Source organism: Molothrus aeneus, unplaced genomic scaffold (genome assembly GCF_037042795.1).
Source record: "Molothrus aeneus isolate 106 unplaced genomic scaffold, BPBGC_Maene_1.0 scaffold_19a, whole genome shotgun sequence".
In the NCBI taxonomy this organism is placed as follows: Eukaryota; Metazoa; Chordata; class Aves; order Passeriformes; family Icteridae; genus Molothrus; species Molothrus aeneus.
This window is the reverse complement of record NW_027098863.1, coordinates 1,691,889-1,699,071: the sequence shown is the minus strand read 5'-3', so window position 1 is coordinate 1,699,071 and position 7,183 is coordinate 1,691,889. Positions and strand designations below refer to the sequence as shown.

The following is a 7,183-nucleotide window of genomic DNA, read 5'->3' as shown; positions in this document are numbered from 1 at the left end:
TGTGCTATGGTCAGTTTCCATGGCAACCATCACCAGCCCCCTGTTGCTGTGGTCATTTTCCATGGCAACCATCAGAAGCCCCCTGTTGCTGTGCTCAGTTTCCATGGCAACCATCACCAGCCCCCTGTTGCTGTGCTCAGTCCCTTGGCAGCTCCATGGAGACCCCATGCCAGGGGTGGTTGCCATGGACACCAGCTCAGGCCTGCAGCCAGAGCCCGTTGCCATGGCAACCATTGGCAGCCCCCATCCCCAGGCTGATGGGATCCCAGAAGCACAGAATTGGCTGAGCTGGGAGGGACCCATCAGGATCCTCCAGTCCAACTGCTGGCCCTGCTCAGGACACCCCAACAATGCCAGCCTGGGCCTGGCAGCGCTGGCCAAACGCTGCTGCAGCTCAGAGAGCCCTGGAGCTGGGACCCTTCCCTGGGGAGCCTGGCCAGGGCCCCAGCAGCCTCTGGGCAAAAACATTTTCCTGACATCCAACCTGAGCCTGCCCCGATTCAGCTGCAGCCCTTCCCTCCACTCCTGTCCCTGGGCACCAGAGGGAAGAGGTTCCCACAGCCCCAGCCAGGGACCCGCTCCCAAGGCTGCTGCCATGGCCACCAGGGCTGGCACCAGGTGGGATGCTCGGTTTCCATGGGCCGGGCTTCAGGAATGGGATTCCCCAATTTCCTGCTCCCGCTAAAACCGCGCTGCCCTCGCTGCCATCCCGCCTCCCATGGAAAGCACAAAAGGCAAAGATCCCGGGCTGGGATAAGAACAATTTATTGGGAACAGCAACAAGATAAGGAACAAACAGGAATAAAAACAATATTGTCAACAGAAAGGATAAGAAAAAATATTTACAGGGAAAACTACAACATCAACAACTGGGTCTTGCTGGCACCGTATTTCATCCTGTCTGGAAAGGACACCCTTCTCCTCAGGGGTGAGAGAGAGAGAGAGAGTCCCTTTCCTGCTCCTGGCAATGCCCTGAGGTGGGAGTGAATGTAATGACAGGACCATGGCCAGACCCTCATGTCCTTCCAACCCACATCATGTCATTGGCAGGGGTAGGAAAAGGTGCAGGTGTCTTCCTAGCAAGGATCACCGGGAACATGGAACACCGGGGCTCTTCCCAATGTGGGTTCTCCCATGGGGGATGAAACTGGAGTGGTGCATGAAGCTGTTCCTGCACTTGGGGCATTTGCAGGGCTTCCCTTACTGGTGGCTCCGTTGGTATCTTGTCAAGGTAGAGCTGCTGGTGAAGCTCTTCCTACACAGGGGACACTCGTCGGGCCTCTCCCCAGTGTGGATGCGCCGGTGGGTGATAAGAGGAGAGTTTTGCTTGAAGCCCTTCCTGCAGTCAGGGCAGAGGAAGGGCCTCTCCTTGGTGTGAATCCGCTGGTGGTGGAGGAGATGGGAGCTGGTCTGAAACCTCTTCTGACACTGGGGACACTCGTAGGGCCACTCCCCAGTGTGGATGTGCTGGTGCCTTATGAGTTCTGAGCTGCAGCTGAAGCCCTTCCCACACTCCCCACACTCGTAGGGCCATTCCCCAGTGTGGATCATCTGGTGGCTGATCAGGGTGCTGCTCTGCCTGAAGCTCTTCCCACACTCCAAGCACTTGTGGGGCTTCTCCCCATTGTGAAGCTGCTCCTGGGCCACCAGCTCTGAGCTCTGCCTGAAGCTCTGTCCACCTTCCTGGCTCAGGGTGGGTCTTTGCTCCTCAGAGCCCCCTGGGTTGGGTTTGGAGACCCTCCTCCTGTGGGATCTCTGGGGCTTTTCCTCTACGTTGGAATTCTGCACCGTGGAGCCACTCAAAATGGCCTCTTCCACGAGGTTCTGCTGTGGAGATTTGTCCTCCCTGGTCTCCATCCTCAGCTTCTTCCCTGGGGGAGGAAGGACAAGGAGAGGATGGGATTTGCCTCCATGCCACAGGGAAGGGAAAGGAGATCCCCCCAGAGCATCCCCGGCAGGACGGGGTTGGCAGCAGGGTTGTCCTGCAGCCGGGGGCTGTGCTGGGCTGGGAGATGGAGCAGGAGAGAGGGGGAAAGGGGCACTGACTTCCTCCTCACCTGCCTGGGTATCCCAGGGTTCCTTCCTGTTTCTTTCAGCCTCCTCCTCCATGGAGTCAAGGTTTGGGAATGGGAAATCCTGTTCTTGGAACCAAACAAAGGGTGCACACATTGTCTTTTGTACAGGATTGAAGGGAAAGCTGGGGGAGGGTCTAAGTCAGAATTACAATTTAATAAGAAAATGAAGATCAAGGCAATGATACAGAAACACTGCCTTGAACTGTCAGAGTCAGGATATAACCTGACACCCTGTTGCTGGTCAGGGTGGTGGCAGCAGTCCCATTAAATGGTGGCTGCAGTCCTGTGGGAGTGATGAACGTGATTCTGTCCAAGCAGTGATCCTGTAGAAGGGTCTGGTCTTTCTCTGGAGGCCCTTGTGGTTCTGGAGCTCTTGTCCTCTGGGAATCCAGTAGGCAAGCTGCTCCTGGTTGTTGAAAGCCTCAGCTTATATCCAGGTAGGAATGCTTGGATCCTCCCCCTGGGCGGAGCATCCCACAATGGGATGATGGAATTTTATCAGTCCTGCAGTGACACACAATGGCCCATTCACAGCAGATATCTCCCCTGGAGGGCGTTATCAGGGCTGAGTCATGGAAGAGATAAAGAACACTGCCCCACCTGTTTATAGCAGTTGATGAAGATGGGGATCGAAAACATGCATTGGGTTCCATCTTACACTGCAACCTGAAACAGTGGGGTAATCCCTGCTCAGGGGGTGAACACCACCCCCCTTACCCAAACTGGCTCAGGTGTAAAACCCCCACCCTGGGAAGGCCACACACACAGGGGACAATGTCACACTTGCCCTGCCCCAGGGGAGGTCTCTCTCCCTGTCACTCCCTTGCTGTGCTCCCTTTTCTCATTCTTTCCATCTCTCTTTTTACCTCACATTTACTGTTCAAAAAAATCCATGTTGGATTGGTCGCGTTAGCACCTTAACTGGGGCAGAGGCATCTCTCTAACATATTGCATAACCAGACTGTGACATTATTTTTGCACAGTGAGTTCAGGGCACTCTTGTCTGACCCCAAGGGCCTTTGACAACAGCATGCTTCCTTCTGAGGAGGGTGTGGTTCTTTCTGAAAGAACTCTTGGAATCTCTGATGCAGCTTCCTCTGAGCGACCTATGGGAGAACTGATGAGGAAAATTGGCTGTTTTGGGTCCAGAGTGTAAAGAAAATATTTTGTTGTCCTTCCTTTAAAACTTTGTTAAAATCACTCGAGGAAAGGGAATAAATGTTACCAGCGACACTGACAAGGTTCATCCACCCCACAGTGAGGAACACAAGGCTGCTGAAAGTCCCACAGGAAGCCCAGCTCAAGTAGCTAAATTCCCAGTTAAGTCCCAAATTCACAGGCTTGGGGGCTTTGTCAAATGTGAGAATCTTTATTGTCTCCATTCCTGTCACTTTTGTGACAGCTCCACAGAGCTTTCCTTCCTTTTAATAATATCTGTATGGGGCCAAATTTGCACTTTTCTTTTATTGGAACCTGCCAGCAGCTGAGCTGGAGTTGTGCAGGAACCAATGAAACTTGGAATTGCTGCATCACTGCTTCTATTGTCAGTTTATTCATGTTTGGGACTTGTTTGCACTTTCATCACAAGTCAGTTGTGGGAAAATCAAATATTCCTCCAAGTTTTTATGCAGACTTTAGTTGGATTTCTACCAAGTTTATTTTGTGCAGTGTTTGGGGCATGCTTGAAGGGTCTCTGTGCCTTCAGCCTGGGGGATGCTTGAGAGGGGCTTGGGAGGGTTGTCCCTGTCCCTGTCACCCCAGGCCATTCCCCAGGGGTGTCCCTGTCCCTGTCCCCCCAGGCCATTCCCCAGGGGGTGTCCCTGTCCCTGTCACCCCAGGCCATTCCCCAGGGGTGTCCCTGTCCCTCTCACCCCAGGCCATTCCCCAGGGGGTGTCCCTGTCCCTGTCACCCCAGGCCATTCCCCAGGGGTCTCCATCATTCTCACCCCAGGAAATGCCTGGGGGTTCTCCCTCCCTCTCACCCCTGTGCCAGGGGCTGCTCGGGGCAGTCTCTGTCCCTCTCAGCCCAGGGGATGCTCGGGGCTCTCTGTGCCCTTGCCCTGGGGGATGCTCGGGGGGTCTCCATCCCTCTGGCCTCAGGCAATGCCTGTGCAGGGCTGGGCACCAGGGGCTCTGTGTCCCTCTCACCGCTGAGGCTGCTTGGGGCTGGGGGGGCTCTGCCACCTTCTCACCCCTGGGGAGGCCGGGGGGGTCTCTGTGCCTCGCAGCCCTGCTGTGACCCCACCCAAACATCATCGGGGCCACAGGGACAGAGACACCCCCAAAGCCCCAGAAGGGCTGAACCTGGGATTTGGTTTGGGGCTGAGGATTTAGGAAGGGGCTGGAATTGGGGCTGGGCTTGGAGTTGGGGCTGAGATTTGGATTAGAGCTGGGAGTGGGGTTAAGGCTAGACATGGGATTGGCTTTAGGGCTGGGGTTGGGATTGGGTCTGGGGCTAGACGAGTCTGGCACTGGGATGGGATTAAATATAGAACTATGAGTGTGTCTAAATGTGGAGTGAGATTGAGATCAGGATCACGGTCAGGTGTGGGACTGAGCTCACCCAGAGCAGGACAGGGGGGGATGTCACTGTGTGAAGGTTTGGGGATAATCCTGGTTTGGGGAAAAACAAGCTGTGAATGCCATCGAAGTCCATCTCTAGAAGTCACCTGCTGTCAAAAAATCAAAGGTGAATAAAAAAAAGCTACCAGAGGTTTCCCATTTCCAGTCTCATCCCTCTGGGGTTCTGCTGGTCCCCCATCTCAGGGCTGCTGGGGATCCCATGGGTCCTGGATATTCCCCCTCTCCAAGGTCCTGCTTAGAAATTCTGGGGGGTTTTGGGGTCCCAGGGTCCCCCTCTCCAGCCTCGCCTCAATCCAGCCACTTGGGCTTCCCCCTTCTTTCTACCACCTTGTCCTGGTTTAGGATAAATTTGGTTGAAAACCTCCAAAAGGAGTTTCCTCTAGAATGCAGATTCAGCAGCCCCACCCTCAGCCAGTTCGGGAAAATATTTCCTTGGAGAAAAGTGGAAAAAAAATTTATGTACCAGGCAAAGCATTCGCCAGCACAAAACTTGAACAATGTTAAGCAATAAAACTTCCTGCTGCTCCAAAATAGAAGACAAACTCCACAAGTCCCTGCTTGGGCTGGGGCTTGGCTCACTCAGTCTCTTATCATTCTCTTATCAGTCTTTTATCAGTCTCTTATCAGTCCCTCCAGCGCTGGAAATGCTGTGGCCCACGCCCGGCCAAGTGGGCCACAGGTGGGAGCTGCCGGTGGTGTTCTGGGTGTTCAGTCCAGAGCAGGTTCAAACAGCACCAAAGAAAAAGAAAAACCACAGTCCAGGGAACATCTCTGCCTCAGAGAGCTAAAAACTAACTAAAAGCAAAGGAGAGCTCTGTCCCGCCATCTGTCCATCCACGAGCTGGAATGTGGAGGAGCGAGTGCAGTGTCTGAAAACAAACTGCAGCTTCTTCCTCCTCCCCTTGGCTCTCACAACCAGCCTTAAAGGTGCAGAACTCATTTCTGGGCTAAAGGGACCGATGGGGCACGAGCATCATGAAGTCACCCCAGGACACGCCCCTGTCAGGGTCAGGGGGTCCCGTCCCCGCCTCATCTCTGGGCTGCCGGGGGTGCCCCAGCTCCGGTATCGCCCCTTCCCCTCTCCCCGCCCCGGGGGTCCCCCGTTCCACAGCCCCGGCTCTCACGGGGATCCCCAAAACCAATGTCCCGCCCTGTCGGTACCGGGCCATCCCCACGTGGACCCCCCGGGACCCTCCCGAGGGGCGATCGCGGCTCCTCTGGCCCCGAAAAAGCTCCTCTTAGGGAGCCCGGAGATATCCGGGGCTCGAGTCCGGGGTCTGCCGGCTCTGAACACTCTCCAAAAAAATCCTCCCGTGACCCCTGGCTGGAGTTATTTGGGAATTTAGCTACTTGAGCTGGGCTTCTTGTAGGACTTTTAGCAGCCTTGTGTTCCTCACCTTGGAGTAAATGAACTTTGTCAGTGACGCTGATATAATTTGCTCCCTCTCCTCCAGTGATTTTAACAAACTTTTCAAGGAAGGACAACAAAAAATTTTCTTTTTCACTGGCCACCCACAACAGCCATTTTCCGCATCAGTTCTTCCATAAGTTCCCCAGGAGGAAGGAGGGACTGTGTCCAAGTTTCCAAGAGTTCTTCCAGAAAAAACCACAATGTCCTCAGAGGGAACCATACTGTTGTCAAAGGCACCTGGGGTCAGAGAAGAGTGCCTAAACTCACTGTGCAAAAATAATGTCACAATCTGGTTACGCAAATTGTTAGAGAAATGCCTCTGCCCCAGTTAAGGTGCTAACGCGACCAAATCCAAAGTGGATTTTCTTGAACAGTAAGTGTGAGGTAGAGAGAGAGAGGGAAAGAAATAGAAAAGGGGGCACAGCAAGGGAGTGACAGGGACAGAGACCTTCCCTGGAGTGGGCCAAGTGTGACATTGTCCCCTGTGTGTGTGGCCTTCCCAGGGTGGGGGTTTTACACCTGAGCCAGTTTGGGTAAGGGGGGTGGTGTTCACCCCCTGAGCAGGGATTACCCCACTGTTTCAGGTTGCAGTGTAAGATGGAACCCAATGCATGTTTTCAATCCCCATCTTCATCAACTGCTATAAACAGGTGGGGCAGTGTTCTTTATCTCTTCCATGACTCAGCCCTGATAACGCCCTCCAGGGGAGATATCTGCTGTGAATGGGCCATTGAGTGTCACTGCAGGACTGATAAAATTCCATCATCCCATTGTGGGATGCTCCGCCCACGGGGAGGATCCAAGCATTCCTACCTGGATATAAGCTGAGCCTTGCAACACCAGGAGCAGCTTGCCTACTGGATTCTCAGAGGACAAGAGCTCCAGAACCACCACTGGACCTTCAGAGGAAGACCAGACCCTTCTACAGGATCACTGCTTGGACAGAATCACGTTCATCACTCCAACAGGACTGCAGCCACCACCCTGACCAACAGGGTGTCAGGTTATATCCTGACTCTGTCAGTTTAAGGCAGTGTATCTGTATCATTGCCTTGATCTTCATTTTCTTATTAAATTGTAATTCTGGCTTACACTCTCCCCCAGGTTTGCCTTC

The 7,183-nt window shown here is 53.9% G+C and overlaps 1 pseudogene; it reads right to left on the bottom strand.

Annotated features, from left to right (window-relative positions):
* Positions 1-1,086: 1,086 nt before the first annotated feature.
* On the bottom strand, positions 1,087-2,109 carry LOC136569714 (zinc finger protein 3-like; annotated as a pseudogene).
* Between the last annotated feature and the right edge of the window lie 5,074 nt (positions 2,110-7,183).